Here is a 22,115-nt window from a genome sequence, read left to right as displayed (position 1 = left end):
GACGAAGCTGGAAAAAGTCCAAAGGTATGCTACTAGACTAGTCCCAGAACTAAGAGGCATGAGTTATGAGGAAAGGCTGCGGGAAATGCACCTTACGACACTGGAAGACAGAAGAGTAAGGGGGGACATGATCACAACCTACAAAATCCTCAGGGGAATCGACCGGGTAAACAAGGATGAACTATTCAACACTGGTGGGACGCGAACAAGGGGACACAAGTGGAAGCTGAGTACCCAAATGAGCCACAGAGACGTTAGAAAGAACTTTTTCAGTGTCAGAGTAGTTAGTAAATGGAATGCATTAGGAAGTGATGTGGTGGAGGCTGACTCCATACACAGTTTCAAATGTAGCTATGATAGAGCCCAATAGGCTCAGGAATCTGTACACCAGTTGATTGACGGTTGAGAGGCGGGACCAAAGAGCCAGAGCTCAACCCCCGCAAGCACAACTAGGTGAGTACAACTAGGTGAGTACACACACACACACACACACAGAGCCTGGTAGCCTGGTGGATTGGGGCCTGGTAGCCTGGTGGAAAGCGCGCAGGACTCGTAATTCTGTGGCGCGGGTTCGATTCCCGCACCGGGCAGGAAACAAATGGGCAAAGTTTCTTTCCCCCTGATGCCCCTGTTACCTAGCAGCAAACAGGTATCTGGGAGTTAGACAGCTATTACGGGTGTGCTGCCTATTACCCAGCTGCTTCCTGGGGTGTGTGTGTGGGGGGGGGGGGAATTAGTTAGTAGTTAGTTACAGGTAACTAACTACTTTTAACTAATTGATTGATTGACAGTTGAGAGGCGGGCCGAAAGACCAGAGCTCAACCCTCGCAAGAACAACTAGGTGAATACATCAGGAAGAAAACCGCTGTGAAGGAACAAGGGATGAAACTGAGAAAAGGGGAGAACAGATACACAGAGAATGACAAGGAGGTGTGTGAAGAACTCAACAAGAGATTCCAGGAGGTCTTCACAATAGAGCAAGGAGAAGCCCCTGCACTTAGAGAGGAGGAGACAAATCAAGCAACCTTAAAGGAAATTGACCTCACCAGTAATAAGGTCAAAAGAAATCTGTTGGAGCTGAATGTGACTAAAGGCTGTTGTGCCTGGCAGAATATCACCGTGGATACTAAAAGAAGGTCCAGAGGCACTAAATGTGTCACTCTCTATGGTGTATAACAGGTCACTGGAAACAGGAGATCTACCGGAAAGCTGGAAGACGGCTAATGTTGTCCTAATTTACAAAAAGGGTGACAGGCAAGAGGCACTGAAATACAGGCCAGTTTCCCTAACTTGTATACCATGCAAGTTGGAGCAGATCGTGAGGAAAAGGCTCGTAGAGCATCTGGAGGGAAATAACTTTCTAACGCACCACCAACATGGGTTCAGAGATGGTAAATCGTGCCTCACAGGTTTAATAAAATTCTATGACCAAGCAACACAAATTAGGCAAGAAAGAGAAGGGTGGGCAGGCTGCATTTTCTTTGGACTGTCAGAAAGCCTTTGACACAGTACCTCACAAAAGGCTGTTACAAAAGTTGGAGCAACAGGCAGGAGTAAAAGGTAAGGTGCTCCATTGGACAAGGGAGTATCTAAGCAACAGGAAACAGCGAGTAACTGTGAGGGGGGAGACATCAGAGTGGCGAGATGGCACCAGCGGAGTCCTACAGGGTTCTGTACTTGGACCCATCCTGTTTCTAATATATGTAAACGACCTTCCAGAGGGTATAGGCACATTCCTCTTAATGTTTGCTAATGATGCAAAAATTATGAGAGAATCAAGACAGATGAAGATAGACAGAGACTACAGGACAACCTGGACAAACTGGTGGAATGGTCTAGAAAATGGCTGCTAAAGTTCAACTCAGGAAAGTGTAAAGTAATGAAATTAGGCGAAGGGGCCAGAAGGCTGAACATAATGTACCATGAACAAATCCACAAGGGCCGTGACGAGGGTTCGAACGTACATCCGAGAGCATCCCAGACGCTGCCTTAATCGGCTGAGTTACGACATGGTAAAAGAATTGCAATCATAAGTTCTACTGAACTTACTTGGATCCTGCATCCTCTCCGAGACAGAAACCAGAATTTTACACAACTCCCCCCATGCACTCGAGCTATGTCAATAGGCCGTTCTACCTCTTCGCCCTTATTCGTTACACACAGAAATCACAATAGCGTGATGCATCAAATGAACAAATCCACAAGGGCAAAGCCCTTGTGGATTTGTTTATCTGTGAGGTGATATCCTGCAAGTGTCAAATAGAGAGAAAGATCTGGGGGTTGATATCACACCGAACCTCTCCCCAGAGGCCCACATCAAAAGGATATCTAGCGGCATATGCTAGACTGGCCAACATAAGAACTGCCTTTAGAAACTTGTGTAAGGAATCGTTCAGGACCCTGTATACCACTTATGTAAGACCAATCCTGGTGTATGCAGCTCCAGCCTGGAGTCCATACCTAGTTAAACACAAGTCAAAGTTAGAGAAGATTCAGAGGTATGCCACCAGATTAGTCCCGGAACTGATTTTTTTTATTAATACATGAGGTACATCTGCATAAGTGCAGCTGCCCTAGACTATATGAAGTGGAGTACAGTGTGTCAAAAAAACTAACTAGGTGATGCTAAAAAATCCCCATCACACAGGATGGTTAGTCATACAGAGGCATGTGATAAGCGGTCTGCACTGGCAGACTCCAGAAGCATTTTGAGGATATCATCAACACAAGATTGAATAAGGTAGCAGTGGTAATACAAGTCCCCATCTCGCAGGATGGTTAGTCATACAGAGCCATATGTTTAGTAGCCTGCACTGGCAAATTTTGGGTACACTGTGGGGAAATCTTCAAGAATACGAGAATGAATAAAGTAATTGCAAAGCTCCAGGTACCTCATGCCAACTGGTCTGAAAGGTCTAATAACTGGGCATTCAGTGATGTAGTGCGGGAGATCATGCCGTAGTTCCTGCTCACAGAGTTTGCAACTGGAGTGCTCAGGATTGGGAGATCCGTCACCTGCAGCCACCTGCCATAGGTAACGGTAACCCAACCTGATCCTTGCAACCACTGTGTCGCACAGTCTAGTGGACGTTTTGTGCTGCCCATAGATATAGGTTTCAGATCTCAACAGATCATAGCTTTTTATACTAGTACTTTCAGGACATTGAGAGTCAGTAATTTCTTTCCTATCAGATCTGAGAGGTATAAGCTACGAGGAAAGTCTAAGGGAGCTGAACCTCACGTCCCTGGAAAACAGAAGAGTAAGGGGAGACATGATAACCACCTACAAAATTCTCAGTGAAATTGACAGAGTGGACAAAGACAAACACTTCAGCACAGGTGGAACACGAACAAGGGGACACAGGTTCACTTGTTCCCTTCCAAACACAGGGAAGCTGGTGGCCGAGCGGACAGCACGCTGGGCACGTGATCCTGTGGTCCCGGGTTCGATCCCCGGCGCCGGTGAGAAACGATGGGCAGAGTTTCTTTCACCCTATGCCCCTGTTACCTAACAGTAAATAGGTACCTGGGAGTTAGTCAGCTGTCACGGGCTGCTTCCTGGGGTGTCTGTGTGTGTGTGGCTTGGAGAACCAAAAAGTAGTAGTAGAAACAGTTGAGAGGCAGGCCGAAAGAGCAGAGCTCAACCCCCGCAAGCACAACTAGGTGAATACAGGTGGAAACTTAGTACCCAGATGAGCCACAGAGACATTAGAAAATATTTTTTCAGTATCATAGTTAACAGGTGGAATGCATTAGGCAGTGATGTGGTGGAGGCTGACTCCATACACAGTTTCAAATATAGATATGATAGAGCCCAGTAAGCTCAGGAACCTGTACACCAGTTGATTGACATTGAAAGGCGGGACCAAAGAGCCAGAGCTCAACCCCCGCAAGCACACCTAGGCGAGTAAAACTAGGCGAGTACACACCGGTGAGGTGGCGCGGCAAGAAACACTACCGGTGGAAATATTCCAACACCCGAGAAATACCCTCGTATTTTTACCCTTGGGGAAGGTAGCTCCGCGCCAGTAGTCCACACGCAGACGCAGACGCAGGCGGCGGCCAGTTCGCTCTAAGGGAATGAAACTCTAGAGCAGAGCCAGTATCAGGGAGGAACAGCCAGGGTTATTTACGGAGGAACCCTCACCTATACCGCTGCCTCTGAGGGCGCCTCTCTCCCACAGACGAATCCCGCCCTGGGAGGACGACTCACGCCTTGCTGCACAGTGTTGGGCGGCCACACACTACTGTGTGTGTGTGTGTGTGTGTGTGTGTGTGTGTGTGTGTGTGTGTGTGTGTGTGTGTGTGTGTGTGTGTGTGTGTGTATTCACCTGGTTGTGTTTGCGGGGGTTGAGCTTTGCTCTTTCGTCCAGCCTCTCTCAACTGTCAATCAACTGTTTTACTAACTACTTCCCCCCCCCCACACACACAGACCAGGAAGCAGCCCGTGACAGCTGACTAACTCCCAGGTACCTATTTACTGCTAGGTAACAGGGGCATTCAGGGTGAAAGAAACTTTGCCCATTTGTTTTTGCCTGGTGCGGGAATCGAACCCGCGCCACAGAATTACGAGCCCTGCGCGCTATCCGCCAGGCTCCCAGGCCCCCCCCCCTGGTAGCATGTGTGTACTCACCTAGTTGTACTCACCTAGTTGTGTTTGCGGGGGTTGAGCTCTGGCTCTTTGGTCCCGCCTCTCAACAGTCAATCAACAGGTGTACAGGTTCCTGAGCCTATTGGGCTCTATCATATCTACATTTGAAACTGTGTATGGAGTCAGCCTCCACCACATCACTGTCTAATGCATTCCATTTGTCAATCACTCTGACGCTAAAAAAGTTCTTTCTAATATCTCTGTGGCTCGATCATTTGGGCACTCAGTTTCCACCTGTGTCCCCTAGTGCGTGTGCCCCTTGTGTTAAATAGCCTGTCTTTATCAACCCTGTCGATTCCTTTGAGAATCTTGAATGTGGTGATCATGTCCCCCTAACTCTTCTGTCTTCCAACGAAGTGAGGTTTAATTCCCGTAGTCTCTCCTCGTAGCTCATACCTCTCAGCTCGGGTACTAGTCTGGTGGCAAACCTTTGAACCTTTTCCAGTTTAGTCTTATGCTTGACTAGATATGGACTCCATGCTGGAGCCGCATACTCCAGGATTGGTCTGACATATGTGGTATATAATATTCTGAATGATTCCTTACACAAGTTTCTAAAGGCCGTTCTTATGTTAGCCAACCTGGCATATGCTGCTGATGCTATCCTCTTGATATGAGCTTCAGGGGACAGGTCTGGCGTGATATCAACCCCCAGGTCTTTCTCTCTCTGACTCTTGAAGTATTTCATCTCCCAAATGATACCTTGTATCTGGTCTCCTGCTTCCTACCCCTATCTTCATTACATTACATTTGCTTGGGTTAAACCTCTAACAGCCATTTGTTCGACCATTCCTGCAGCTTGTCCAGGTCTTCTTGAAACCTCAAGCTGTCCTCCTCTGTCTTAATCCTTCTCATAATTTTGGCGTCGTCAGCAAACATTGAGAGGAATGTGTCTATACCCTCTGAGAGTTCATTTACGTATATCAGAAACAGAATAGGTCCGAGTACAGAGCCCTGTGGGACTCCACTGGTGACTTCACGCCATTCTGAGGTCTCACCCCTCACTGTAACTCTCTGCTTCCTATTGCTTAGGTACTCCCTTATCCACTGGAGCGTCCTACCAGTTACTCCTGCCTGTTTCTCCAGCTTATGCATCAACCTTTTATGGGGTACTGTGTCAAAGGCTTTCCGACAGTCCAAAAAAATGCAGTCCGCCCATCCTTCTCTTTCTTGCTTAATCTTTGTCACCTGGTCGTAGAATTCTATCAAGCCTGTAAGGCAAGATTTACCCTCCCTGAACCCATGTTGATGGGTTGTCACTAGGTTTGTGTTACTAGGTTTTTTCTCACAATTTTCTCCATCACCTTGCATGATATACAAGTTAAGGACACTGGTCTGTGTGTGTGTGTGTGTGTGTGTGTGTGTGTGTGTGTGTGTGTGTGTGTGTGTGTGTGTGTGTGTGTGTGTGTGTGTGTGTGTGTGTGTACTCACCTAGTTGTGTTTGCGGGGGTTGAGCTCTGGCTCTTTGGTCCCGCCTCTCAACCGTCAATCAACAGGGGTGTGTGTGTGTGTGTGTGTGTGTGTGTGTGTGTGTGTGTGTGTGTGTGTGTGTGTGTGTGTGTGTGTGTGTGTGTGTGTGTGTGTGTGTGTGTGTGGAGGGAAGAGGGATTCTCTTTGTTGGGGGAGGGGAATTGTTTGTAGGTGGGGAGCGGAGTGAGTGGGGGAAGGGGTAGTGTGTGGGGGGAGAGAGGAGTGTGGGCGAGGTGAGAGTGTGTATGGGGGAAGGTGGGGGATAGATACCGTGCGATGATTTCGTGGTTCAACGTCCCCGCGGCCCGGTCCCCGACCAGACCTCCTAGCAGGTGGAAGAGTACGTGTAGGGGAGAAAGTGGGAAGAGTGTTAGAGGGAAGGGAGGCGTGCGCGCGTATATTTTAATACCAAAATTAGGATACCTGAAAGTATTTGTGAGAGCGTGTGTGCGCGCGCGTGTGTGTATCTTGTAACAGTGACCACCCCCATGTGCTCCGATCATTCCGCGGACGAAATCAGTCATGAATTCGAACAGAACTGGAACATTATCTAACACAGTGCACAGTTACTAACCCATTAAGATTTCAACTTAGATTCAACAAAGCAGAAGAAGTTGTTAAACACACATGGCAAAATCTTACTGAAGCGACCATACGAGTCATAAATACTCACACTCCGCCCAAGTAAAACAGAAACAAGCAACACTTAGTGGGCCAGCCAGAGGCTTAGGAGCCGCGCAGTGGGCCAGCCAGAGGCTTAGGACCCGCGCAGTGGGCCAGCCAGAGGCTTAGGACCCGCGCAGGAATATCCCTGCAAAAAACACAAACAAACAGAACTGAAAGCAGTAGGCCTGGACTAGGCTACCGCTGGGCCGCAGAGGACAACAATTACTCACATACTGCTTTCAAGTTTATTCCACAAACTGTTAAATAACTGATGCAAATTATATAAAATAATAATTAACGCTTTTTAATATTTAAAAAAAATGCACAGTTGAATACAAATATTTTCCAGGTTCTCTGGAAAACATGTTTCGAAAACAATCGGTTTTCCACACAATCAAACAATCGAGCCAAAGAAGGGCTCCAAACTTCGTCATCACTTAAAATTATTATTTCTTTACGATTTTGTTTAGAATCTATTGTACAAGAGAGATAAATACGAACATATGCTCTAAATCTTACGAAAATGAGAACATGAACGAATCTCATACATATTGTATGAGATTTAGCATGTTTATGAGGCTACTCTAAAGAGAATCTTATAAATGCAAATCTCCCTACATCAACTTCTAACTTTGTTTATTCTCTTGAATGTATAATGTGAAATATTCATATTATTTAATATACAACATGACAGCTGATAATTACCAAGTACTGCAGTAGTTTATCTCAACAACTGTGAAAGAAAACTCACGCTTTTTTTTTTTAATTAAGCGTGTGACTGCGTTCAATCCCCCCCCCCCCCCGACCGTCCAAGTAGTTGGGCACCATTCCTTTCCCCCGTCCCATCCCTAATCCTTATCCTGACCCCTTCCCAGTGCTGTATAGTCGTAACGGCTTGGCGCTTTCCCCCCTGAAAGTTCCTTTTCCCTGTGACTGCAACTAGTTAACTACCCAGCAACTTTTGCTAGGTAGTTAAGTCAGCTTCCAATTTTGACTTAGTTTTTACTGATTCTTGTTTTGCACGGCACAACATATTAGCTGCGCTTTGAGCATCATTTGAAATAAATCGACCAACTGTATTTATTATTAATATTACGCCACCTCAAAATATTAAGGAAAACTGCAGCTGCCAGTAATTTTTGTATTTTATTTATTTTTATTTCATGCATTCTCATTTATTTATTTGTTGACAAACTTTAAACAGTCAGATTAATTGAATAAAAGTCACTGAAAAGTTTATCTAAAGTTATTCACGTTAGAAATAATACTGCAGAGAACTTTTTTTTAACTAATTTAGAGATAAAAATCAGATACCAGGGATGACAGAAACTCATTTTATCTTTTTAATGATACCAAACTGTTTTGAAAAAGATATGATTGCAGCCTTAACAAAAATATTTAAAAGTATAAACTCGTTTAAAATTATTAAAACATATTTGGAAACGTTTACATATAAAAACAGGGAAAAAAAAGAAAAGCCTCATTTAAATGAACACAGCTCAGCGTTCTTCTACGGTGACGTGAACTATACTACTAATTATAACCTTAAACCGAGCTAAAGTGCCTTCTGTCACCTGTAAGTTAACTATATATATATATAAAGACATAAATATTAATGCAGCAAGGTTCGTTTGAACAGCAAGCGTGATCTGTGAGCCGCTTGGAGCTACGAGGCGGCTCACATTCTTACATGCTAATAGACTATTCTCACCAGCGGCATGCTCTTGACACAAGACTTATTTTTAAGCGTTAGACAACAGTTCAATGTGGTTTGATTTTCCTCGTGTTCGGTAACGACGTTATTCGACTTTCAAAACAAGTTGGTTAAGGGTGAGATTGGCTTGTGTGGTAGAGATGCTGTTGCCGCCAGATCACACGTACACGCACGCTCACACAAACAAAACATAGAACGCACACACACACACACACACACACACACACACACACACACACACACACACACACACACACACACACACACACACACACACACACACACCGCCCTACATACAACCCTCCCGCAGCGACCTACCTCTCTCCGGTACCTTGGCAAACGTTCAGCGCACATTTTTTGGGACAACGTAAGAGTTGGTGCAACCATGGTGGGGGTCATTTCAGCACGTTTAATTCAAATTTCCATCACATTTTCTTACCAATGGGCCACTTAAACGCGTCATATATCTAAGTTCCAAGATTATATGAGTTTGACATATGAGCCTTACATTTTCTCACACTAGGCTATCACGTGGAGTGGGTGCCGGGGAAATACCTGGCCACTGAATCGTTCACTAGCGCCTACAATGATCGCGGTCTAACAGCAAGTCGACCAACCCTAAGCACCAAATTTTGCAATTATATTTTGTGAAGGAAAACACATTGGTCATAATGATTTTACATTATAGAGGAATTAGCAATAGTAAGGAGGGGTAATTTTTCTATACCCGAGTTGCAGACGAGGTGCGGCAGGCAGGCGGGTAGGTACCTAGCTTGGCCTGCACGCCTTTTTCACAGCTGGCACCGTGGGTAGAGAGAGAGCCAGCCAGCCTGCCTGCCCAACCCGTACCCAGAACACTTCACACACACACTGAACGCCGGCCAACCAACCCACCGACCAGTCAGTCAGCCAGCCAGCCAGCCAGCCAGCCAGCCAGCCAGGCTCTCTATACTCCATGCTCAAGCCTGCCTCCGTGCCCACTGCCTCTATAACCACTATCACCATCACTCACTTCCCACCCTCTATATAAACATAATCAAGGCGAGGCGCTGGGAAAATTTTTTTACCCTAATACCTCTCTCTCTATTTAGCAGTAAATAGGTACCTGGGAGTTAGTCGACTGTTGTGAGTCGCACCCTGTGGAATAATGGTTAGTCATTGGGTAGGAGGACCTCGACAAGTCTAACAGGCTTCCTGTCCCCGAGAACTGGACAACTTGGAGGGTACCACACCGCCTACACTTACATCGTTGGGGTATTCATCTCGTAGCCTATTTATCTTATCTTGAGATGATTTCGGGGCTTAGCCTCCCCGCGGCCCGGTCCTCGATCAGGCCTACTTTTTGTTACACACCCCCAGGAAGCAGCCCGTAGCAGATGTCTAACTCCCAGGTACCTATTTACTGCTAGGTGAACAGGGCATCAGAGTGAAAGACACTGCTCATTTGTTTCCGCCTCCACCGGGGATGGAACCCGGAACCTCAGGACTACGAATCCCGAGCGCTGTCCACTCAGCTGTCAGGCCCCCTTACTTTCAACGATAGTTCTTGTTCTGTACATAGAGGACCTTAACCTTGTCTATGGTATTCTTACGGCTGCCGTTCACTCTCCAACTAAATAGGAGGAAATAAGATGCAGATCAGGCGGAATGAATATCTAGTTGACTTCAAGGCCAAATTCATTGGTTTTCACTACCTTTGGAAGGTAAGTAAGTGTCCAAAAGAAGATTCACTTGCTTGAGTTACGTGAAGACAAGCAACTCTTATTAGGTTGGGAACTAAAGGGAGCTAAATGGTAAAAAATATGAAATAATCTATATTATAAGAATGTTTGGCTGTCTGTCCATGGTTGGAGGGCGGATGTATGAGGCTAGCCTCACGGGGTGGAGGCCCGGTCGAGGACCGGGCCGCGGGGACACTAAGCCCCGAAATCATCTCAAGATAACCCTACTTTGCAGGGTAACGGTCCGGGGTACGAGATAGACATAGGCCACCATGACCAGCCTAAGTTATTAAATATTCCCAAAAATATTAGCCTGTAAATGCAATTTTCATGAAGTTTTAAATGAAATTGTGGACGTGTTTTCCATAGAGTTTCAAGTTATTTTCACTGTTTACCTGTGCATTTTCCATTTTCATGATTTACTCAAAAAAGAATGAAATGTTTGTCACAAGTTTGTTCACCTCATCCAAAACTTTGTACCATATAACCTCTCCCAAAATGAGTATAAGTTCGATGAATCTGTGTGTAAATTAAGTCTTTGAAAATGTAATAAGCATTACGAAACGCATTCAGGCGTCAGACAATTAAAAAATGAATTTTGGAGAATTGATATTTTTATTACCACCGACAGTGAAGAAAAACATAAGAAACATTGAGAAAATTCGTGTTAGAATTATTAATCTTACCTTTTCAGCCATATTCAACAACATATGTTTACAAGAACGACTGCTACCAATATATATATATATATATATATATATATATATATATATATATATATATATATATATATATATATATATATATATATATATATATATAATTTGAATTATTTTGGGTGGATATAAATAGGAGCTGGCACGTTTGGGTCAATAGGCCTTCTGCAGTTTCATTAATTCTTATGTTATGTCAGGGAGCTAGACACGTAGTTGTGCCACAGGAATGTTGGTGAAAGGGCAGTAATTGGAACTTATTAGAAGGGGAGATATATAGAGGCCAACTACATCGACAATCTAAATTGAAGATATGACAAGAAACAATTAAAATGGTGGGTAGTCATTGCATAAGACGACCGGCTGTGGGAAAGGAAACAGCCAGGAGCTGAAGCTCGACCCTGTAAACTCTGCCAGGTAAGGACACATATGGAAATGAATCAGTGTGTCAAAAATAATTTATTGAGTGTCAGGACAGTGAGGAAGTGGAATGAGCGGACCAAAGAAACGGTTAAAAGTGACTAAACAGTACGAGAGGTCAAAAGCAGGTAAAACAAAAGATAAACTGTCAATCGACCAAAGTGTAAAGGAGGAAATGTATATGTTTATCTCTCAGAATGTTCGGTAATACGTTTATTGCTTGTGATGTGTGTCTATGTATGTATGATCACGTTGTACTGAACGGGGTGAGAATAGTTTGAGCTACCTCATCCCTTTGTGTGTATTTTACCTCAATAAACTTATTTCAATTTCAAGTTCAATTTCAATCGACCAAAGGTTAATGAACATGCCTAACAGCTGAAGCTCAATCACTGCAAACACAGCTAGGTGAGAGCACAAATACAAATGTTTGAAAAATCTATAGTTGTTCACAAACATTAATATATCCTTCTGTCCTCATGAGCAACCTGACTTGAAACATCATTAAAGAATTAATAATATTAATTTTCTCAATAAAAATAATGACAATTTTCATTTGCATGAAAACTTACACACGACAAAGTTGCTGCAGACAAGCGGGATTATTTTTGCCTTCTTCCCAGGAGCCGTGGTAGCCTAAGGCAGCCTCCAAAGTTATATGAGGGAAGATAATGAGAAGTCGACACCTCTGTCTCGGAGCACCAGACCACACTGGCAACACTGGCCCCTAACAATGCTCACGGGCCTGATTTAAGTTCTCGCCCCTCTGTACACCGGAAACTCTGCACATATTTCCCCTGGTGGCTTTCTTCTCCAGCTCTTTATTAATAAAAATAACACTTCTTGTGAATGGTCGATGCAGTCACAACAAACAATCGTTGACATGGCACTTTGATAAAAATAATAATAATGGAGAAACTTGCTACTATTCTGTAGTGTTTGAATGGGTGAAGAAATTATCCAATACATTTGTAAATGTAATATTAAGCCAAATTTTCTTACGATACCTACATCTGAAGGAGCCGTTATGAGGGTTCGAACCTATGCACTGGGTGTTCCCAGATGCATCCTCTAGTCAACTGTGCCACGACATGGTAAAAGAATTGCAACCTGGGGTTCTACTGCACCCACAGGGATCCCGAGGCTTCCACTGAAGCCGAACCGGGATTCGGCTTTTGCCATATATTGGCGCAATCAACTAGCACGTGCATCTGGGAACACCCAGCGCACAGATTCGAACCCTCATCACGGCTCCTGTGGATTTGTTCATTAAGAATGCAATATAAAGCTGCTAATTTTGTCGATGAGAGGACTGACTAAGGATTGGAGAGTTAGGGAGAAAAACATTAAAGTGCAATATGTTAAGAACTGTAACTAGACACAATATAATCAATTATAACTTTTTACAACTATTAGCGTAAGGAAATCGCCAGTATGATTGTGCTTCAAATATTTTTCCGCACAATTACACATATTAGATATGTGAAATCGACACTTTTCCAATACTTCTGAATAAGTTTCAAATCAATAAAAGCTCACGACTTTCCTACACTTGTAGGCAATCACTCCTATAGTGGTTACGGTACAAGTTAGCCAGTGGGATTTCCCTGGCCGCCTAGGTTCGAATCCTTGAGAGGGGTTATTAGTTTATAGCTGTAAAAACTGCTTGGGGATGATTCAAGTTTTACGCACACTCATGCGGCCCCAGCACGTTGAAGTGATTTGATGATATAACTGTGGCTAAAAAAAATGTCAGGAGTGTTATCCAGTGTTAGGTGCATGTAGAACGCATGGAGAGAAATTATATAATAACACAGTATTTTTTCGATTAGAAAGATCCTATGTAACAAATCCATTTAGTTTCTATGATAAAGCCACAGAGATTTTACAGAAAAGAGATGGTTAGGTTGACTGATTTTATCTGGATTAAAAAAAAACTTTCAACAGTCCCACATAGGTGGTTCTGGAAACTGGAATAAGCTGGAGGTGACAGGGAGACTTTTGACATGAATGAAAAATGAGGGTGGTAATGAAGGGCAATGTATCAGACTGGAGAAATGTTACCAGTGGAGTACCACAGGGTTCAGTTCTAGCACCAGTAATGTTCATTATCTATATAACACGATTTACCAAATGGAATACAGAATTATATAAACACATTTGCTGATGTGAAGCTACTGGGAAAGATAAGAAACTCAAGACAATTGCCATACCCTTCAAGAAAACAAAAAACAAATTTACGAAGCAACATTTGGCAAATTAAATTTAATGTGAATAAATGTCATATTATAGAATGTGCACTAGGAGAAAATAGGTCACACACAACCTACTAATTATGTGAAAAAGCTTTAAAGAATTCTGACAAAGGAAGAGCTACAGGTAGTTCTGGATTAAAAAAAATACTGTTACCTGATGATCACATAAGGAACATTATGTAAAGAGCATTTATTACGCTTTCCAAGTTCAGAATAGCTGTTAAATATATGGATGGCGAAATATTAAAGAAATTCTTCATGACTTTTGAGAGACCAAAGTTTGAATATGCAGCAGTTGTAAGGTGCCCATATCTCAAGAAGCACATAATTAAACTAGAATAGGTGCAAAGACATGCATGTATAAATGACTTCTGAAAAACAAGAGCCACGAGGAAAGATTAGAGGCGTTATGTATACCAAAGCTATAAGATAGAAAAAAACAAGGTGATATGATCACGAAGTACAAAATAGTAACAGGAATCGACAAAAATGACAAATTATAATTTTCGAAACTGCAACGTCAAGAACAAGACGTCATTGGTTCAAATTAAGACACAAAGCTTCCGGAAAAAAACATTAGAAAGTTCACTTTTGCAAACAGAGTGGCAGACGGTTGGAACAAGTGACAAAGGCCAAAACAATTAGTAGTTTCAAAGCGCCAATCAAGTTACAATAATTCTCTACGAGAGCTCCATTATACACCATTTTTTCCACGCAAAAAGACACAATAGAGAAATTATTTACTAGAAATTTGACTCAAAATTTTAACTATTGCCTTTTTTTTTTTACCTACCTTTTCTGGAATAATATTTATTACGGAAGACAGTGGTGATGGTGCAGCTTGGAGACAGGCAATGATTTATCAGGCAACTTAATATCGGATAATATTATTGAGCCATTAAACAATTCCTCAGCTGATTGACATTATCAGATATCTAAAACAAATAAAGTAGCCTAACATTGAAAGCCACAGCTTCCTGCCTACTTCTTCGAAAAGATTTCTTTTCCTGAATTCAATCCTCCAAATATTTCCCACCACAGCTAACAATTCTACATTTAAACTGAAATTACTATAAATTATCACATACCTATTTAAATCCAGATAAAGTAGGAAATTTCTTGCAAATCACAATAAATAAAGTCCTTCCCGCCCGGCTGGGACGTCCCGCCCTCAACTGACGCACAGAAAGTACAAACTCAACTTTACCCGCACTTTATGATCACATTTCTGCTATGTCTTCGCACTCAAACAATTCAGGGCGCTCTAACGAGCTTGTTTCAACGTCTCCATTGAGGATATATATCACAATATCACATAAACACGAGATGACGCTAGAGGCCGTCCGCCTCACTCAACTGGTGGCCAGAAAATGATCCCAGCTGGCATGTGTCTCAGAGGTCTCACACGACGGGTCATTCACACTAAGATCGTTCTCATTCAGTAACTACTGCAATCTGACGCTTATGTCGAAGAGGCTCAAAAGTCTCACACGTGGGGTCATTCTCACTAAGGTCATTTTCACTTACTAAGGTCATTTTCACTTACTAAGGTCATTTTCATTCACTAACTACTGCAGTCTGACGCTGTTCGAAGCTTTGACTTGGAACGTGCTTCATTCACTTCAGGAGGATGGATTAACTAAGTAATTATCAAAAGAAGTTACTAAGCCGAGGTTTAACTGTAAACACTCCCCAAATCACCGTAACCAAAACATCTTACCTAAGCTTTTCTAAGCCGTAATGGCAGAAGATTTGCATTACAAAACTAAGCTAATGAATAAACAAATGTAAATTAAGCAAAGCAAATGAATTACACAAATTAAGCTAAGCAAATGAATTACACGAGGATTAAGCAGGACTTAACTAATTATGAATTAGACAATGGTTAAGCAGAATTAAGTTGATGAATGTTAATGAATAGATCAAGGTAAATGGGGGACCTTCGACAAGCCGCCGGCTTCCTGTCCTCGTCGAGGCTACTAGTGTTAGTGGCTCTTAGGAATTAGACAACAGGGCTAAACTAATGATTTAGACAATTGGTATAAGGTAATTCGATAATTACTAAACAAGGGAATAAGCTAGCCAAATAATTAAGTTAATAATAATGATTCAGCAGAGAACTAAGCTTTGACTAAACAAAACTTATTTTATGGCTAAACAAAGGACTAATTTAATGAGTAAACAAAAGACTTAGCTTTGTTTAGTCGAAATTAATGACTAAACAAAAGATTAAACTAATGACTAAACAAAAGATTAAACTAATGACTAAACAAAAGATTAAACTAATGACTAAACAAAAGATTAAACTAATGACTAAACAACAGATTAAACTAATGACTAAACAAAAGATTAAACTAATGACTAAACAAAGAACTAAAGACTAAACAAAGAAATAATATCTATACAGAGAAGTAAAATAATGACCAAACTAATGTATAAACGAAGAAGTAAACTAATACCTAAAGAAAACCTTAAACTAAAGACTAAATAAAGCACCAAACTAGTCACGAAACTAAGGACCAAACTTTGGTAGCCAATCATTTAACAAAGGACCAAATTAATGACTAAACAATGGCCGAAACTTGTGACTAGTTACACAAAGGACAGCCCGTCCTCAGGTTATTGTTAGTTCATTAACGAACTAAGTACCCCTTGTGTATTTTGATACTACTTAGATAATGCATTTATGAACTAGACCTAGTAATTATCATGAGTGTCCATCCTCCTTGTTTAAACCAACTGGATACTTATCTAAACTTACTAAGTTTTCACTAAAGTCTTTCGTAACTAGCAAGTGAACCATTGCCCTAAACAGAGATTATTCTCAAGTTATAACTATAATATTTTTAATCCAAGCTATATAATTAACTATGTTTCTGGTATACTCACATGTTTCCTTTGTTAAGCCATAGGGCCAATGTTTTCTTTAATGTCAAAGTCTTGGGATATTCATGCAGGTCAGAATTTCACATGTTTCACATATTTGAGGATGCAATACACCTAATTTAACCTAACCTTAACCCCGACAGGAACCTAATCTGAACCTAACCTTACGCTAACCAACAATAGAACGTTCTGTACATTAAAACAATAATTACATAGTACATTTTGGTACTAATAATAAAATAGAAACAATAGACAATATGTGATGATTATCATGAATGTATATAAACCAGAGGATGGCCTGCCAAACTGATCACTAAACAAAGGATCAAACTAATAATTAAACTGATGGCTAAACACAGGCCTTTAACTAGTGATGACTAAACAAAGAAATAAACTAATGACTAAATAAAGGACTAGTCTAATAACTAAACAAAGGAATAAACCAATGACTGGACAAGGGACTGATGACTATGCAAAAGAATAAGCAGATAACTAAACAAAGGACTAAGCAGAGGGCTAAGCTACTAAGTAGTCATAGCACCAAGATAATGAATAACCATAAATAAGTTTATTCCACACTGGATGTTATGTGTCATTAATGTAACTTGTATATAATTTGCAAAACCTTCTTTATTTGTATATGTCAACACTAAAATATCTTTATCAGAGGTAAAACTTCCTGTTTTAATGGCATAAAATCAGTGTAATAAGTAACACATGTGCTTCTCCTTAATGCTTTGCTAAGTTGTTTACTTAGTGATTTGCTAAGTTGCCTCCTTAATGCTTTGCTAAGTTGTTTATTTAGTGTTTTGCTAAGTTGTTTACTTAGTGCTTTGCTAAGTTGCATACTTAGTGCTTTGTTGTCTCTCTAATACTCTACCAAGTTGTTTACTTAGTGCTTTGCCAAGTTGCCTCCTTAGTGCTTTGCCAAGTTGCCTCCTTAGTGCTTTGCCAAGTTGCCTCCTTAGTGCTTTGCCAAGTTGCCTCCTTAGTGCTTTGCCAAGTTGCCTCCTTAGTGCTTTGCCAAGTTGCCTCCTTAGTGCTTCTTAGCTGTCTATTTAATACTTTGCTTATCTTATTTGTTAAATTAGTAATTGTCCTAGTCATTAATGTAGTCACCAGGTTAGAGTCTAGAACCATATACCCTTTACAAATACTGTAAATAGAAGCAACCATGAACTTGTCAAAGGGCACACTGTAAATCACAAAGTTACCAAATTATTAGGACACTACCACCATAAAACTTACCACAAAGTTACCTTAAATAACCACAAACACTACAAATAACCACACTCTTAATACAGAGAAGAAGAAAGCAACACAAAAATACGACATTCTAACAAGGTGCCACAATGTCATAACTTCAAGACCAGGATGGCCTGAAATATCCTCACTTTCATTTCATTTCCTATGTGGGTTGAGATTATTTACCACAACATTAGTTTGTTAAGTCATGAGTACAGTATAGTCTTTTGTTTATTCATGGGATTCATCATTAGCTTAGTTATTAAATTAATAATTAGCTTAGGCCTAGACCCTTGCATACCAGTATAGTCATTAGCTTTACTTTGCATGGCAGGTTAGTCATTATTTTGCTCAAGTATTAACTAAAGTCATTAGTCCAGTCATTACTTTGCTTAGGTATTAGCTTAGGTTATTTGTGCAATCTTTTGCTCAGTTCATTTCTTTATCATTAGCATAGTCCTTTGATTAACCATTAGCACAAACCTTTGCTTAGATATTTGATTAGTTATTAGAATAATCTCTATTAGCTCAGTCCTATCAGGCTAAGGCTTGATTCCACAATATTTTCACTACATACCTTCACTAGAGTTTGCTCTTAGCTTAGTTCTTTACTAAATGTTTTGGTCCCAACCCTCCAAGGAAAGATCTAGTCGAATATTAACCCTAACATTCTGACATGAGGACATAGCTAAATAAACTGTGTGTATTATTAGTAAACACTTCTACAAAACTTGCACCAAGTGTACACTTACCATGAGCTCAAGGTTAATTAACCGTTTCCCATACAAGCAAAAATCATTGTATATGCATATTAAAATATGGTGACCACATATAACTGCTGCTCAGTGCACCAAAACCTTACTTAGGAGTACCACAAAGTTATCATGAAACACCAAATCTAAAGAAACACGAAAAAGAATGATACACTTACCATGTGTTCAAGAAAACACCAAATATATAATATAGTAGTGGGTTTAGTTATTGGCTTAGCCCTTTTTATAATCTTAACTTAGATTTAGATTCATCTCTTTATTATGCACTGCATACCCATCCCATGGGCAGTGGTGGAAAGGGTTCCAGAGGCACATAACCGGTTCAGGAACTAAACCCCATGGACACTAGCTAATTAGTCATTTTTTTGGTTAATATCTTATATCTTTGCTTAGCATTTTCATCATTTGCTTATCAGTAGTTTTGCTCCGTGCCTAGGCATTAAAGTAATCCTTTGCTTGGTTATAAGTCAGTCTTCATCTTTCCCCTTTCATTATATGGTTCTTTGCTTAGAGCATTAGCTTACCAGCAATCTGTTGCTTAGTCATCCACAAACACAATTTTCAATTTAATATAAACTCCATTAATCACCTACATTTGCCTCCTGTTTATAGAATTGCCAGAACATCACAAATTATGACAACCTCACTTCCAAACACAATAAACACAAGAAAATTCCAGTTTATGGCAATTTTCATAGGTTACATCGCCCCATTAAACTAGTTGTGGGCTTCTTCAATGTTCTATTTTACTTCTTGTTAAAAACAACCAATCTAATCTGATTCTCTGTTACAGTTCATGGAAAACAAACATTATTATTATTATTGTAATACAGTATTATTATTAATTTATTAAATTAATTTATTTTCAATGAACCAAACTAAATTTAAAACAAATTTACACAGGCACTAATTTTTTACTCAAAACTTGCAGTGGCCCAAATTTTTATTATTGAAATTCTAGTTAGTGTGTTTTAAGTTTTAAACTAAACTTTTGGGCCCAAATCTATAAAATATAATTGAATATCTGTTTGTCTATCTGAAGTAGACTAGATGCTTGGGGCTACCCTCACCCAAGTTTCGCACGTGAAACGTGGAAAGGGGGAGGAGAAGGGGAGGGGAGTATGTAAATGTCATAGGCCAGTCATGGCCGGCCTAAGTGTCAAGCTTTAAGAAATATTGGCATCTTAAAAGCATCCCCCCCCCCTCACCTGTGATTGTCATGAAGTCTGAAATAAAATCAGGGTTTATGAAAATCATTGTTTGATGTTCACTCATGCTTTTTACCGGGGTGAAATGGAAGGGGGGGGGGGGGTAAGAAGGGATAGAGGGAAGGAGAGGGGAAGAAAGTTGGAAAGGGAAGGAGAGGGGAAAGAATGGTGGAGACTTGGAGAGAGGGTGGAGAAGGAAGGTGAAGGGCCAATAAAGTTAGAGACAGTGAAAGAATGGGTGGGGGTAGAGAGGAAAGGAGGGGGGAGGGGTAAGAAAAGGATGTTGGGGGAGGGGTAAGAAAAGGATGTTGGGGGAGGGGTAAGAAAAGGATGTTGGGGGAGGAAAGGTGGATAGGGGAAGAGGGGAAAGAGAGATGGGAAGGTAGGGCAGATAGGGAAAGTGTGTTGAGAGAATGTGGGGTGGGGGAAGGAAAATGCAAGGTGAAGAAAGAGGAGAGGGGAAGGGGAGAGACCCCTGGGCACAGCTGGATACCCCATCTATTATTCATTATAAGTACAGTGTTCATTTGTGTTTGTGTGCAGGCAAATATCCACTGATGGTCCCATTCCCAATACAAATGACTAATCATTCTTCTATTGAATAGTTACATAAATCCAATCCATCCTCCTGGAATGATTGTATATACTTACAGTAACTATTTAGTTGAAGATTCAATATGTAGTGATGGACCACCAGTAAATCACTTTTTTTACTAATAATCTTATAGTCCAGAAAAAAATAAAGCTGAAAACCAAACTTAAATATTCCTAGGCCTACTAAAGCACATATATGTACACATACAGTACTGTATATGTAATATAGTACACTCTACATATATATAGCATATATATGTACTGTACTATATTACTTTGTATCAACTAGTTACTACAAGTACTTTCATTTGAGGGAGAATGGCTGCATAAATTAGGATTTTTAAGGTGAACATAAGATTCAAGTAACAATTAAGTAGAAAAAACACTTAGTTACATCTATATGGGCACATGTGGTAACACACAACATGTTTGCTGATGATGCTAAGATAATAGGGAAGATAAGTAACTTAGATGATTGTCTTGCCCTTCAAGAAGACCTGGACAAAATAAGTATATGGAGCACTACTTGGCAAATGAAATTTAATGTAAATAAATGCCATGTTATGGAATATGGAATATGAGAACATAGGCCCCACACAACCTATAAATTATGTGAGAAATCTTTAAAGAGATCTAGGGGTGGTTCTAGATAGAAAACTATCACTTGAGGATCACATAAAGAACATAGTGCAAGGGGCCTATGCTACACTTTCTAATTCCAGAATTGCTTTTAAATACATGGATGGTGAAATACTAAAGAAATTGTTCACGACTTTTGTTAGACCAAAGCTGAAATATGCAGCGATTGTATGGTACCCTAGGGAGCCGGTCGGCCAAGCGGACAGCACGCTGGGCTTGTGATCCTGTGGTCCAGGGTTCAATCCCAGGCGCCGGCGAGAAACAATGGGCAGTTTCTTTCACCCTATGCCCCTGTTACCTAGCAGTAAAATAGGTACCTGGGTGTTAGTCAGCTGTTACGGGGTGCTTCCTGGGGGTGGAGGCCTGGTCGAGGACCGGGCCGCGGGGACACTAAAGCCCCGAAATCATCTCAAGATAACCTCAAGAAGATACCCATATCTTAAGAAGCACATCAACAAACTGGAAAAGGTGCAAAGACATGCCACTAAATGGCTCCCAGAACTGAAGGACAAGAGCTACAAGGAGAGGTTAGAGGCATTAAATATGCCAAAACTAGAAGATAGAAGAAAAAGAGGCGGTATGATCACTACGTACAAAATAGTAACAGGAATTAATAAAATTGATAAGGAAGATTTCCTGAGACCTAAAACTTCAAGAACAACAGGTCATAGATTTATACTAACTAAACAAAGATGCCGAAGAAATATAAGAAAATTCACTTTCGCAAACAGAGTGGTAGACGGTTGGAACAAGTTAGGTGCGAAGGTCGTGGAGGCCAAAACCGTCAGTAATTTCAAAGCATTGTATGACAAAGAGTGCTGGGAAGATGGGACATCACGAGTGTAGCTCTCATCCTGTAATTACACTTAGGTAATAACAAGGCGGTTGCCCAGACTATTTGCCCTGAGTAATTAATATTGTATGCTCATCATATATTATATATTCCATCTGGTACTACTAGTACCGTAGTGATTCTTCAATCAACCACTCATGGGCTTGGTCAGTTACCAAATGGGTGGCCACAATACAGCCATGTCCTTTGCAAAGGGGATCACACAAATCCATATACCGATTTACTGTCTTCAACATGTCATGTATGAGCTTACTGGCACCAAGAAGTCATACATTGGCTAATTGTCCTCGACAGGCCATGTATAGGC

The 22,115-nt window shown here is 41.1% G+C and overlaps 1 long non-coding RNA gene across 1 annotated transcript in view; it reads right to left on the bottom strand.

Annotated features, from left to right (window-relative positions):
* LOC123745747 (uncharacterized) overlaps positions 1-9,356 on the bottom strand; it is a 230,530-nt gene extending 221,174 nt beyond the window's left edge. The window contains exon 1 of the long non-coding RNA XR_011225679.1: positions 8,820-9,356. This is a non-coding gene — a long non-coding RNA (uncharacterized lncRNA). The remainder of the gene's footprint in view (positions 1-8,819) is intronic.
* Between the last annotated feature and the right edge of the window lie 12,759 nt (positions 9,357-22,115).

The sequence above is a fragment of the Procambarus clarkii genome, chromosome 88 (assembly GCF_040958095.1).
Source record: "Procambarus clarkii isolate CNS0578487 chromosome 88, FALCON_Pclarkii_2.0, whole genome shotgun sequence".
Classification (NCBI taxonomy): domain Eukaryota; kingdom Metazoa; phylum Arthropoda; class Malacostraca; order Decapoda; family Cambaridae; genus Procambarus; species Procambarus clarkii.
This window is presented reverse-complemented; position numbering and strand designations above follow the sequence as displayed.